Here is a 15,161-nt window from a genome sequence, read left to right as displayed (position 1 = left end):
TATCAGTCTGGATGTTTGGACATTGTGTGTGGAGTCCCCCAGGGGTCAGTGTTGGGTCCTAAACTCTTCATCATCTACATCAATGATATATGTAAATTATCAAAAATATTGAAATTCATCCTATTTGCTGATGACACTAACATTCTTGGTTCTGGTGAAAATTTACAGCAACTTTTGGACAGTATCACCTCAGAATTTTGCAAAATTAAAAAATGGTTTGACATTAACAAATTATCACTAAACTTGAGCAAAACAAAAATTATGATATTTGGGAACAGTAAAATAAACAATCAAGCACAGGTACAGATAGAGGGTGTTAACATAGAAAGAGTAAATGAAACTAAATTCCTTGGGGTGATAATAGATGAAAAAAATTGCTGGAAATCTCACATTAAACATATCCACAGTAAAGTATCTAGAAGCATTTCAGTTCTGGCCAAAGCAAAACATTTCCTAGATAACAAATCACTTCGCATTCTGTTTTATGAAAGAGAGGGGGGGGGTATAATTTAAGGGGAACATTAAATTTCAAGATTCGCAATACTCGAACAACAATGAAAAGATTTTCTATATCAATCAGTGGAGTAAAGCTATGGAACAGAATAAATGCAGAATTAAAACAATGTTCAAACATCATCCAGTTTAAAAACAAATATAAGCACATGATTTTTTCTAGGTACAGTGAGGAGGGGGATTAACAGTCACCAGGGGTCTACATGTAATAACACATCATTATTTAAATAAGTATATCTATATGAACATATAAGGGTGTATGAGTATTTTTGTATTAATATCTGACTTATTATACGGGTGGGTGACTATATTTGTATTTATATTTTGTATGTAAATTGTCGGGTATATGTATATATATGATTGGCCTAATGTATGTATATATATCAGATGTAGTTAAAATAGACATTATTGTGTAAATAGGTATATTCATATGATTGTAGGGGTGAGTGAGTATATATGTAGTTATATATGTATTTTAGGTATTAGTTATTATAGACAATACTTGATAAATATTGATTAGGGAATGGGGGTAGGATTAAATAAGTTCACATTTCTTCCTACTCCTTTTCGCACATGTTAAGTAATGGATGAAATTCTTTGTATTTCTTCTGTTTTTTTGTTTCTTTTGTTTTTTAATTGATGTCTTTTAACATGTTCGAAATAAAATAAAATGAAATGAAATGAAATAATTTTGCAGTGATTCCACTCTCCCTCCCCCTCCTGTCCCCCATGCTCCTATTAAATTACAATCTGTCATAGAATGCATCAATTGTATGCTCATTTTTCATTTGGCAAAAACTCTAATACATATATATCCATGAGACAAGATATCCACATACAAATCAAAATATGTGAAGTTTTGTCTTACAAAGTTATCGTTTCATCTTGTATTTATCGGATTGCTCTGCCATATCCGATTTATTGCCAGCAGTAAAACCAAAGCCATTGCTGATTGCGGCAAAACTTCAATTGGTGGTAAAAATATAAAATACTACCAGATCAGGAACACCTAATCAAACCGCTAATTTTGAATTGTTTTTACATGGTATTTGAGATTTGTAAATCCATTAAAGTGTTGTTGTTTTAAGATTACTGTACTATATACTGAACTATAGAAACATAATGCTATTTGGAATATTTTGTGCTTAGGAGTTGAATTGTTTAGGTCATGACTGCTCTTCAAGGTGAGGAGGAATTATAGTGATGGAGAGTAGAACATTTTTCACTTCTATTTTGAGGATCAAGAATATAAGAACAGGCTGTCACAGGTTTGATGGAGCAGATAATTCATCCTGCACACCTCCTGTTTAAAACTCAGGTGCGCTTTCCTTAATTTTTCACTGTGGCATTTTCACTGTAAACATGAGGCGTTCTTCTAATTAGAGATGGATTACCACATTTGCGTCAATTAGTGTCATTCTCTGTGCTATCATTCCACGAAGAGTGGGATTTATATAATGATGTAATCCTTTTCCTTTTGAACTTTCACGTCCTTGCAACAGCTATTTGAAACAATTGTCATGTCTGCCCTGGGCTGAATTTCTCCCTATGCTGCTAAGGTGAAATAAATCACCACAATACACTATAAGTCTCGGCCTGAAGCATAATACTGGAACCGAGGAAGTAGACTAAATATTCAGATTTCTTTCTGTAACAAATTATGTAGATCTGCAGGTAGTATGTCTGATATTTTTTTATAGATATAACCAACAGAAGGACATAATTTAAAGGATGAATAAATCATCATGGTACTGGATGTCACTGTTGACTTTAATCTAAGGTATTTATTGCTAATTGGCACTCTGCTTTATCTGCAATTTAAGCCTTGTCAGCAACAGATAAAGAATTCCAATTATGCTTCACTTTATAGTTGCCTTTTGAACACAAAGGATTGATAGTTATCTTGCTGCTTAATTTTTGTCCATCAGCACCATTCACAAAGATTAATTAGTGCAAATTACTGAAAGTTAAACCCCTTGTATTAGCACATCTGATTATGACTTTGCCTTTTGTCATTTTTTGTTAACAATTGTTTTTGATAGCCCATGCTTAAATGAAAAAAATACATGAAATTAGGCATTTCACAGTTTCTGTGAAATTGAATTAAATGAAGCCATTTCTAATAAATACAATCTCCCAGTTTAAACTACCTTTATTTCCCTCTGTCTTCCCAATGCTCTATTATCTGTCAGGTAGAGATAGCCCAGATCAACCAAACCCCTTGAAGAGAATAAGGGATGTAGGTGGAAAATGAAGAAGGAAATAAGCAAGTGTAGAGAGCCATGACAGTCACTGGAAAATAAGGTAAAGAAGAATCCCAAAATAATCTGTCCTCATATTAAGAGTAAAAGGGTAGCTGGAGAGAGAGTAGATCCCCTTAAGAATCAATATGGTAATCGATGCAAGGAGCCATGGGAAATAGGTGATATCTTAAACAAATATTATTGTTTGTACTTATCACGGAGAAGGACATGGAAGCTAGAGAGTTTGAGGGAGGGAACAGTGATATATGGAGCATATCAATATCAAGGATGTGTTGGAGGCCCTGAAACACATAAAGGTGCATTCTAGGATGTTTTTGAAAAGGAGGAAATTACTGGGATTCTGATAGATGCATTTGTAGAAACTGAGAAACAAGGAACTGCAGATGCTAGTTGACAAAAAAAAGACACAAAGTGCTGGAGTAACTCAGCATCCCTGGAGAATATGGATAGGTGACTTTTTGAGTCGGGACTCTTCTTTGGACTTTTGTAACTTTGATAGCCACTGGTAAGGTACTAGAAGACTGGAAGGTGACTAATGTTGTACCTTTTGTTTAAGAAGAGTAGCAGGGAGAAGCTAGGGAACAACAGGCCACTATGCGTTATGTCAGTGATGGGAAGGTTTTTGGAAGGGATTCCAAGAGGAAATGTTTATTTGCATTAGGAAAGCCAAAATCTGATTAGATAGTCAATATGATTTGTGCATGGGAAATCACGTCTCACAAGTTTGAATGAGTTTCTTGAAGAGGTTACCAAGAGGGGGCCCTCTTTGAGACAGCAATTAGTGAAAGGCCTGGATAGAGTGGATGTGGAGAGGATGTTTCCACTAGTGGGAAGGTCTAGGACCAGAGGCCATAGCATCAGAATAAAAGGACACACCTTTAGAAAGGAGATGAGGAAGAATTTCTTTAATCAGAAGTTGGTGAATCTGTGGAATTCATTGCCACAGAAGGTTGTGGAGGCCAAGTCAATGGATATTTTTAAGGCGGATTTATGATCAGTACGGATGCCAGGGGTTATGGGGAGAAGGCTGGAGGATGGGGTTGAGAGGGAAAGATAGATCAGCCATGATTGAATGATGGAGTAGACTTAATGGGCCGCACGGCCTATTCTGCTCCTATAACATAGGAACATGAACATGATTGATAAGTTCAGGAGATAGATGTTGGCCACATGGAGTTTAGCAAGGCCTTTGACAAGGTCCTGTGTGGTAGGCTGGTCCGGAAGCTTAGAGCATACAGAATCCCAGGTGTATTAGCCAATTGGATATAAAGTATCGTATGCTTACTGTAATGGCAACTCCAGTCTTTTCCAGTAAACTCTTTTCTGGTTGCCATTAGTCCACAGGGATCCGGAGTGATCTTAACGCAAATCTAACAGAGAGATCTTCGAGTCCTTTTTCCAGTTTATTTAGTTGTTTATTGAAGTAGTTGTACAAACAAAGAGAACAAAGAGATGAACATATCAAGCTGTACTTACTTCGCATTCAAGTCGTAACTGGCTGCTCTGTACCCCCCCCCCCCCCCCCCACCCATCTGCTCACAGCTCTCGTTGCAGGTCTGGTAAGAGCTGTATCCTCTCCCTCACTGTGTCCAACCTTGTATCCACAGATATACCAGCTACCTCTGATTCCTCCCAGTCCGTTAACCCCATATATATGTTCATCTAACGTCAGACCCCAAGTGCCCAAAATAATACGGCAAAATATATCTAGACAAAATAGTATAATATGCTAAAGCAGCCAGCACCTACACTCGCTATACTTGCCATTCCATTCCTGCCTGAGCAATTCCAACAGCTATTTCGGTAATCTTGGTTTGTGAAATTTAATTTTATATAAATTAACAAAAATGAAGTATTTTCAGTTGTCATACCCTTACTTAAAAATAGTAACATGTTTGGGCTTGTTGACAGAGTTAGGAAGAGAAAATTATAAAATCTCAGAAAGACATTACAAAATTAATTTAAATTATGTGCCAAGTATCATGATCCAATATCAGCAAATGATATTCAATATGATTTATTTTATAACTTCATGAAATAGCAGTGGTGATTTCCTTTTCCTATTTGTTTTTAGGCACTAGAAATGTAATGATATTCATTCAACAATTTTTAGAGGTCTGGATTTTGCTGTACTAATAACATGCTGTCAGCACTTAGTTCCAAAGACGTACAGGTATGTAGGTTAATTGGCTGGGTAAATGTAAAAAAAATTTTTTTTAATTGTCCCTAGTGTTAATGTAAGGGGATCGCTGGGCGGCACGGACTTGGTGGGCCAAAAAGGCCTGTTTCCGGCTGTATATATATGATATGATATGATATGATTAATGGGCATATCTGACAGCAAATTCTTGTATACAAATATGAACAGGTAAATGCAAAAATTCAAAAGCTGCTATCAATAAAATCTTGCTCCGCCACAGGGTTCCATCTTTGTGATCTTCACTGATAATTTAACACAGAGGTTATAGTGATAGTGTGAACTTAGACATTTTCCCTACAGTACTTAACTTGAAAGTCAGAGGGAAAAAGTTAGGCTGTGTGCAATGAGGAAAAACTGAATTATTTTTTTAAATGTTATAATCATTAACATTACTAATGAACAACTGCTCTGGGCCTGAAAAAATAATGTTAGCGATGTGGAGATTAACTCAGAAGAAAATTAATGTTGTGGATGTTTTTTGTTTTTTTCATTTTCTTCTTTATGTCCTTCTCACAATTTCAATTTTATGTTCCAATTTTTATTTCTCTTCCTGTCTAATTATGTATAATTTATGAGTTTATTGTTTTATTATTTGTGCACAGCAGTTTGCATATTCCAGTGCAAAGACTTAATTCAGATCGGTTACTCCAATATGCTGCTGGGTAGGGAATTCCAGTCTCCACCGAAGAAGGAGTAGCAATATTTGTCTGACTCAGGATAACATATGACTTGAAGAGAAATGCAGAAGTATTCCTATTCTTGTGTAAACGTAATGTTTGGACTTCTGTAGTAACATTAAAGTAACAAATAAATTAAAGAGTACTAAAGAAGAAGTGATGGGAATCAGTGTTTAAGATTAGGGATAAGGTATTATTCAGCTGGATTACCCTGAGCGTTGGCAAGTTTTTTTAAGAAATAGCAAATTCTCCACCTCCACTTAACTTGCTTTATTTACTTGTAGTTGGCCATTTAGTTTAGTTTAGTTTAGAGATACAGCACAGAAACAGGCCCTTTAGCCCACCAGGTCCACGCCGACCAGCAATCCCCACACATTAACACTATCCTACATCCACTAGGGACAATTTTTACATTTACCCAGCCAATTAGCCTACATACCTGTATGTCTTTGGAGTGCCAAGTTTCTGCCCAAATTCATCTGTGGTACTGTCCTAGTGTTTTTCTTCACATTATCCTCATCTCATTAACCAATCAACCAGATGCTTCATTTGCAGCTTATCCTCATGGCATCTCTGGCCTCTCCCAATCACAGATATTTCCTTTATCCTATCCATTCTTCTCCATCCTCTCTGTGACTTAAAACTAATTTAGTTTCTCTGGTTTCCAGTTCCAATAAGTGTGTTTTATCTGAGATGTTAACTCTCTTTCCATGGATGCTGCCTGACCTGCTGAGTGTATCCCACTACATTCTGCTTTTAAGTCAGATTTTCAAAATCTGCATGTTTTTGATTTCCATTTATGGTTAATAATCTAAATGGTTATTGTAAACTACCCCTAATGTAGGTGGTTATTAAGAGAATAATGGTGTTGATAAGCATATGAAAAATAATAGTTACAGGAAAATAAGTGGGGTGATTGGGATTAATGGGAATGTACTGTGAGCTGATGTAGACTTGATGGGTTGAATGGCAATCTTCTATGTCGTGAGAAGTGTCTGGACCCGAAACGTCACCCATTCCTTCTCTCTAGAGATGCTGCCTGTCCCGCTGAGTTACTCCAGCAGTTTGTGTCTACAGTTCTGCATTTCCTTCCTACACAAAAAAAGTCTTTTGTTGTTCCTGCAATGTTCCTCCATAGTCCTCACTGATCCAGATAGATAGCGAAGGCTGAATTCAGTTGTTGATTCTCTTGATTCTTGCCATCAAGACTTGGCCAGTATGCTGAATAATAGTACCACTAAACATTTTTAAAATATTTTTTTATCGAGATAAAACTGTGTGCAGCTTTTACATTAAATCCTCATCTTAACAGACCTCTTTATAATGGACTTTGGTTTTAGTGGAACCAATTTGTTGTGAACACAGTTCATTGTTTCACAGAATGACTACAAGGTAGACAAAGCAAATCTGGGTTTAGTTTAGTTCTAAAGATACAGGTACAGTACATTGATGTTGCTCTGTTTCTTCTACTAGTAAAAGTGTTTTGAGTACTTTGAGGAATTATACATTTGAAACATGTTTTGTGAACCATTTTAGCTTAGTTTAGAGAGCGTGGACTACAAATTTTGTTAAATTTAAATGTATTATAATTCTGCTTTACTTATCTTATTCGATATATCCTTTCACTTAAAAAAACACTAGAATCCAGAACTCTTGCTTATTTATTTCAGCGAGGAGTTAAGGTAAAGGCAGATAACATCCAGCGTGTAATTTATTGCAGAGACACAAAAATGATTGCTGGATTTCTCAGCTGCATTGCAGTCTCGTGGACAAGGCTCTTTTGTTATTTCAGAATCCCAGTCTCAGTGAGCAATCTCTCAACCTGAACCACTATTATTTCTACTCTGGTGGGGAAAAGGCTCGCCAGAGATTCCTGAATACATTTCAATACTGTTGGCATGTTCTATGCCTCCAATAACTGCTCACTGGGAGAATTAACATTTAAAGTCTCTTCTGGGGTTTTTTTCTTGTTATCTCAATGGTTAATTTGTGGGCATGACACAGATTTGTGAAAGGCAGCTGAAGTCCTTTAATGCCCAATCTTGTGGATTGAACATCTGTCAGTGGACAGATGACAAAGAAAATTTTCAGCAGAAATTATTGCAACCTTTGATCTGCTCTTGAGATACAATTAAATTGTGAGTTGGATGTCTCTTAACCCTTGAGTAAGTTTTACAGCCAACAGAAATACATGATTTTCATTTTACTTCACATCAATGTATGCATGAAGCTTAACTTTGAAAGCCCCTGTGGGCTAGAGTTAGTGATTGCACAGCACACAATTATATTATGCTGTTCCCTTTGACTAGGATGCAGCCAGCAGGTCAGCCACTCATTTGAAGATACCAGTTTCCACTCAGTGCTGTTTGGCCAATTGTATCAGCTGGGGAAAACACTATATCGTGCTGGCCACAGTTCAGCTTTAGCATTCAGTGACTTATCAGGGTGCATCACAGAGCATGGTTTCCAAGACGTTGTATAAATTGTATAAGACGTTGGTGAAACCGCATTTAGAATATTGTGTTCTGTTCTGGCCACCATGTTATAGGAAAGATATTGTCAAGCTTGAAAGGGTTCAGAAAAGATTTACGAGGATGTTGCCAGGACAAGAGGGTGTGAGCGGTAGGGAGAGGATGAGTAGGCTGGGTCTCTATTCCATGGAGCGTAGGAGGATGAGGGGAGATCTTATAGAGGTATACAAAATCATGAGAGAAATAGATCGGGTAGATGCACTGTCTTTTACCCAAAGTAGGGGAATCGAGAACTGTGCACACATTCTCGGTGTCCGAGCACGAGGTGAGGTGGGCTCTGACGCGTGTGAACACGAGGAAAGCTGGAGGCCCAGATGGTATATCTGGGCGAGTGCTAACGTCTTGTGCTACTCAGCTTGCTCCAGTGCTCACCACAATATTCAACCTCTCCTTGGCCAAGTCCGTGGTCCCTGCATGCTTCAAAAGATCCATCATTGTACCGGTGCCAAAGAATGCCTCTCCAGCGTGTTTAAATGACTACCGACCGGTGGCCCTCACCTCGGTTGTCATGAAATGCTTTGAGAGGCTAGTCAAGAAGCACATCTGCGCCCTCCTTCCTTGCAACATGGACCCACTACAGTTCGCATACCGTCCGAACAGGTCCACGGATGATGCGGTCTCCCAGGTTCTGCACACCGCTCCCTCTCATCTGGACAACCAGGGGGGCTATGTGAGGATGCTGTTCATTGACTTTAGTTCAGCATTCAACACAATAGTCCCCAGCAGACTGGTTGAGAAGCTGCTGGAACTGGGGCTTAGCACCCCTCTGTGTGCCTGGGTCCTGGACTTTCTCACCGCCAGGCCCCAAGTGGTCAGGATGGGGGAACACACATCTAGCTCCCTCACCCTGAACATAGGATCCCCCAGGGTTGCGTCCTTAGCCCCCTACTGTACTCCCTGTACACACATGACTGTGGGGCCAGGTTCAGCTCAAACTCCATCATCAAGTTTGCTGATGACACTGTGGTGGTGGGCCGGATCTCCAACAACGATGAGAAGGCCTACCAGGAGGAGGTGGCTGATCTGGCACTCTGGTGTCAGGACAATAGCCTCCTCTTGAATGTCACTAAAACGAAGGAGCTGATTGTGGACTTCAGAAGGGCTAAACATCCAAGGACGTACACGCCACTGGAAATAAATGGGTCTACTGTGGATAGGGTGAGCAGCTTTAAATACCTGGGAGTCCGCATCACAGAGGATCTGACGTGGGCAACGCACATTGCCGCACTGGTGGGTAAGGCAAAGCAGCGCCTTTACCACCTTAGACAACTGAGGAAATTCAGTGTCTCTGAGGATCCTTCATTGCTTCTTCTCTGGGGCTGTAGAGAGCATCTTGTCCGGCAACATTACAGTCTGGTTTGGGAACAGCTCTGCCCAGGACAGGATGGCCCTGCAGAGAGTAGTGCGTTCGGCAGAACGCACCATGGGAACTACACTCGTCCCCCTGCAGGACCTATACATCAGGAGGTGCAGATCCAGAGCAAGCAAGATCATGAGGGACCCCTGCCACCCCAGTAACGGACTGTTCCAGATGCTACGGTCAGGCAAACGCCTCCGCTGTCACGCTGTAAAAACGGAGAGGATGAGACGGAGTTTCTTCCCACAGGCCATCAGGACTGTCAACTTTTATAACCCCAGAGACTAAATTTTTGTCTACACTATAGTAACTTATTAACTTTATTTATATGCTGTAACTGTAATTCTTTTTTGTGCACAATCCGCAGGCATTGCCACTTTCATTTCACTGCACATCGTGTATGTGTATGTGACAAATAAATTTGACTTGACTTGACTTGACTTGAGAGGACAAAGGTTCAAGGTGAAGGGAAAAGATTTAATAGGAATCCGAGGGGTAACTTTTTCACACAAAGGGTGGAGGGTACCTTTTTCATACAAAGGTTTGGAACAAGCTGCCAGAGGAGGTAGTTGAGGCTGGGACTATCCCATCGTTTAAGAAACAGTTGGACAGGTACATGGATAGGACAGGTTTGGAGGGTTATGGACCAAGTGCAGGCAAGTAGGACGAGGGTAGCTGGGACATTGTTGGCCAATGTGGGCTAGTTGGGCCGAAGGGCCTGTTTCCACACTGTATCACTCTATGACTAAGACTGCAAGAAATTGAACAGAATTGTGGACACAGCCCAGACCATCACACAAACCAAGAAGAAGGGTCTGAAAAAGGGTCTCGACCCGAAAGGTCATCCATTCCTTCTCTCCAGTAGCATGTCCCGCTGAATTACTCCAGCATTTTGTGTCTCCCTTCCATTGATTCTATTTATACCTCACACTGCCTCGGCAAGGTCACCAGCATAATCAAGGACGAGTTGCACCCTGGCCACCTCTCCCATCGGGCAAAAGGTATAAAAGTTTGAAAACGCACATCTCTAGATTTAGGGACAGTTTTTTCAGGCAACTGAACCATCCTACCAACAACTAGAGAGCAGTCCTGAACTGCTATCAACCTCATTAGAGACACTCGGACTATCGTTAATCGGACTTTACTGGCTTTATCTTGCAATAAACCTTATTCACATTATTCCCTTTACAATGTATATGTACACTGTAGATGGCTCGATTGTAATCGCATACTGTTTCTTCGCTTACTGGTTAGCATGTACCAAAAGCTTTTCACTGTACCTCGGTATACATGACAATAAACTAAACTCAACTCAAACTAAAGCTAGCTTGGATCTCTTAGAAGGAGCGGTATGCTATGACTGAAGCATGTGTGAGTAGATGTTTTACAAGGGCCTGGCAAGCCACGGCGCATGCCAGAGGGATTAACCCAAGTTTTCTGAGCATTCACTTGACAGCCTTCAGTGGTGAAGAAAAATAGGTGTGAGGACCTATATCTACAGGTGGCAAGTTTGCTTTTTAGATCCAAGATCAATGCCAGAAGTCAGGCCAGAGGATATATTTGAAGTTCTACCATGTTCACTGACCTTAGATGATAACTCAAGGTCAGTGAATATACTGTTAAATGCTGTTGCTGCATTACCCACCTCACTGCACACAAACATACCCCAACACTAACTTACTGGCAGTCTCTAACACTCAAAACTCCTACATCACTTTGTACGCTCCACTTCACCGACACACACGTATGGCCACATCCCACATCTTACAAACAGCAACGACTCATTCATGGAAGACACATCACTCAAACAGTTTGCACGACACTAATTGACATATTTCTCTCTTGCTTGCAAAATGTGGAGCTTAACAAAAGCTGGCAGGAACTAACCAGAGTGAAAAATGTAACCGTATGTCCAGTCTCAGATTCAAGATACCATAATAATTACCTTTCTCTTCCTCATAACAATGCCAGAGATCTTTTACAGCAGCTTTCAGGACAAATGGGGCTTTTATTCAACTTCTCGTTTGAATATTGGATATTGCTTTGAATGCATGATACTCTTGTAATGCAATTCTTCTGGGAATGATAATTACTTTGGCTACATTTCTTAAATATCATAAAGATGGATTAAGCCAACCTCGATCAGCTTAATTGCGTTAATAGCTTTTGACTTGAAGAGTAAAATGTGGCTTCATCAGCCAAATAGACTGTAAAATATTGGAAGTGTTATACTTTTTATGTTATATCTTTCAATGTTTAATCTTGCACTGATTGTTGTACCCTTTATCCTTTATCTGTGCACTGTGGATGGCTTGATTGTATTCATGTACAGTCTTTTCTCTGACTGGATAGCATGCAAACAAAAGCTTTTCACTATACCTCTGTACACATAACAATAATAAACTAAACCTATTCATTCTAATTCTAATAGTACCTTAACAATTCTGTTACTTGTTCTATGTTGACAGTACTTTGCTGACATCATCATTGAATAAATTTGTTGTAAGGCATTGGTTTCATGAGTTATGAGTTTGGACAACAGTTCCATCTCAGTTCCATCTGGTAAAGAAGGCAGGAACAGGGTTTCTGTAGGAACATGTTTCCTCTGGACCCTTGAATGTTCTGCCTGAATGCCATCCACTGTGCTGACATTACCTTACTGATATGGTGTTTCCAGTCCACTCTTGTTAAATCAATTTGCATGAAGATATTCATGAAGATATTCAGTCTGTGCTGAATTTCCTGATTGCTATCAAAATAATTTCATCAAGGAATAGTCCTATAGTCCTGGTAACTTATTTTCTGTAAACTGATGTATGGATTGATTGTTGAAAGTTACTTTAAATCTAGATCATGAAGTCACGTGTGGTGGCGCCGTAACGGCTGCGGCTCGCTGGCAGTCTGTTTGTCCTTTTTCCTTTTTTGTTTGTGTGTTGGTGTTGGGGTGGTTTGTTTTTGGCTGTGTATGTGTGGGGGGTGGTGGGGGGTGTGGGAGGGGGGGGTGTGTGGTGGTGGGGTGGGGTGGGGGAAATCTTTCTTTTTTTAGGTCTCTTCCTCGGGGCGAGGCTCGGCCGCGGGGCCTTCCATCGCCCGGTGCGGCTCGGCCGCGGGACTTAACAGCGCCCGGTGCAGCTCGGCCGCGGGGCCTTCCATCGCCCGGCGCAGCTCGGCCGCGGGATATTCCATCGCCCGGTACGGCCGTAGGACTTTCCAGCGCGGCGCAGCTCGGCTGCGGGACTTTCCATCGCCGGTGCGGCTCGGCCGCGGGACTTACCATCGCCGGTGCGGCTCGGCCGCGGGACTTACCATCGTCCGGTATGGCTCGGCCGCGGGGCTTTCCATCGCCCGGTACGGCTCGGTCGCGGGGCCTTCCATCGCCCGGTACGGCCGCGGGACTTTCCAGCGCCCGGTGCGGCTCGGCCGCGGGACCTTCCATCTCCTTGCGGGGGCTGTGCGGGTCGGTCGCCTTGGTAGGGGTCGAGCTGTCTGTCCGTGGGAGGGGCATGGGGGAAGAGAGAGGAAGTTTTTTTGCCTTCCATCACAGTGAAGGGGTGTTTCGAGTCACTGTGATGGATGTTTGTGTTGGGGTTGTGTGTCTTGTGTTCTTTTTTTTTTTGCTCTGTGACTGCTGGCAAATGAATTTCGTTCGGTATCGAATGACAATAAAGGTATTCTGTATGGCAATCCAGAAGTAAGGTTAGTCATACAGCCTGGAAACAGGCCCTTCAGCCCAACTTGCCCTTGCCGATCAAGATGCCCCATCTATGCTAGTCCCACCTGCCTGCATTTAGCCCGTATTGTTCTAAACCTTTCCTATCCATGTAACTGTCCAAATAGTTCTGGAGTACTATGCTGAGAGTCGCTGTAGGAGCCATTTGTGTTGGTGCTGGCTGCTTTAGCATATTATATTATTTTGTCTAGATATATCTTGCCGTATTATTTTGGACACTTGGGGGCTGAATAGATGAATACATATATGGACATAATGGACTGGGAGGAGCCAGAACTAGGCGGTATATCTGGAGGCACAGGGACTGGGAGGAGTTAAACACGGGGAGCTTGGAGAGATACAATTCTTACCAGACCTGCAACAGACCTGCGACAAGAGCTGAAATCTTGGGGAGATACAGACCTGCAACAGACCTGTTTGTACTACTACTTCAATAAACGACTAATTAAACTGAAAATACGTTTGGAAATCTCTTTGTTGGTTTGCGTCAATTTCACTCCCACTCCCTGTGATGTAATGGCAAGCAGAAAGAACTTTATTGGAAAAGACTGAAGTTGCCATTAAAGTCGCATTACCAATAGGTGTGCATTAACAATATATTGGCATGCTAAGGGCGATCTTCAGGCAGTGTAATATAAGAAGCTGCCAGGTTTTTTTAACAATGAAAATACTATTTTGCAGACACTCACTCATTGGAGTTCTCATCAGATTCAGACAAGCACCGGTTGCTTTGATAGCTGACATGTTTCATCAGGTCAAGGTATCAGAAAAGCATATTGACTATCTGCGATTTCTTGGGGTGGTGGCCCGATGGTGATGTACAACAAGATCTTGTTGAATACCGGATGAAGATACACCTTTTTGGAGCCGTGTCGTCTCCAAGTTGTGCAAACTTTGCATTAAGGAAAACTGCTGAAGATAACAAAGCTCGCTTTCCAGCGGAGGTGACAAACACAATAAAGAACAAATTCTATGTGGATGAGTGTTTAAAATCCATGCCTTCAGAACAAAAAACAGTTCAGATGGTAAAAGATCTGACTGCTATCTGCCAAATGGGAGGATTCATGCTGTCAAAATGGATCAGCAACAGCATCCATTTTTCAAGAAAACAGAACCAAAGAGATTAAGGAGTTGGACATTACCAAAGATACTACAGGAACAAGATAGACCACTCAACCCTAAAACCATAGTATGTCATGGTGCCATTTTAGTAGGCAGAAACTTGCAGAAATATTTTAAAAGAAAAAAAACAAACATCTGTGAATTGATAGATGAGATATATTCTGCATTTTTATGGTATCATCACACATACTGTTCCCCCAAAACATTGATTACACTACGAGAGGCATAACGAATGGCAGATTTTGCCTACTAAAATGGCTCCTTTGCGTACTACACTTCAGTATAGGTGATTTCAACGGAGTGGACCATCTTGTTCCTCTAGTATCTTTGGACATTACAGAGACAATCTGCCAATGGAAAGAGCACTGGGATTGCGCTGGTGCATTGAAACAGATGTGTCCAAGTTCAGAATTGCTGCACAGGATCGACCATACACTAGACGTGGCATTTTGTCCATGATTGGCTCTATATATGACTCTTTAGGATTTCTAGCACCATTTACTCTGCCAGCCAAGCTGATTATGCAGGAGCTCTGCATGGAAAAACTTGTTTGGGATGAAAATATACTCCAAACCTTCTCTCAGCGATGGACAGGGTGGCTAGCAGATCTCAACAAGATTGTGGAGAGCATGAAGCCTACAAGCTTTGGTCAAATCAGATATCCACAGCTGTATCACTTTTTAGACGCCAGAGAAAGTGGCTACGATACTGTTTCATATCTAAGATTGGAAAACGATAGCATAGAGGTGCATATTGCATTCATAATG

The sequence above is a fragment of the Rhinoraja longicauda genome, chromosome 7, assembly GCF_053455715.1.
Source record: "Rhinoraja longicauda isolate Sanriku21f chromosome 7, sRhiLon1.1, whole genome shotgun sequence".
NCBI classification, from domain to species: Eukaryota; Metazoa; Chordata; class Chondrichthyes; order Rajiformes; family Arhynchobatidae; genus Rhinoraja; species Rhinoraja longicauda.
Note: the sequence above shows the minus strand (reverse complement) of the source record.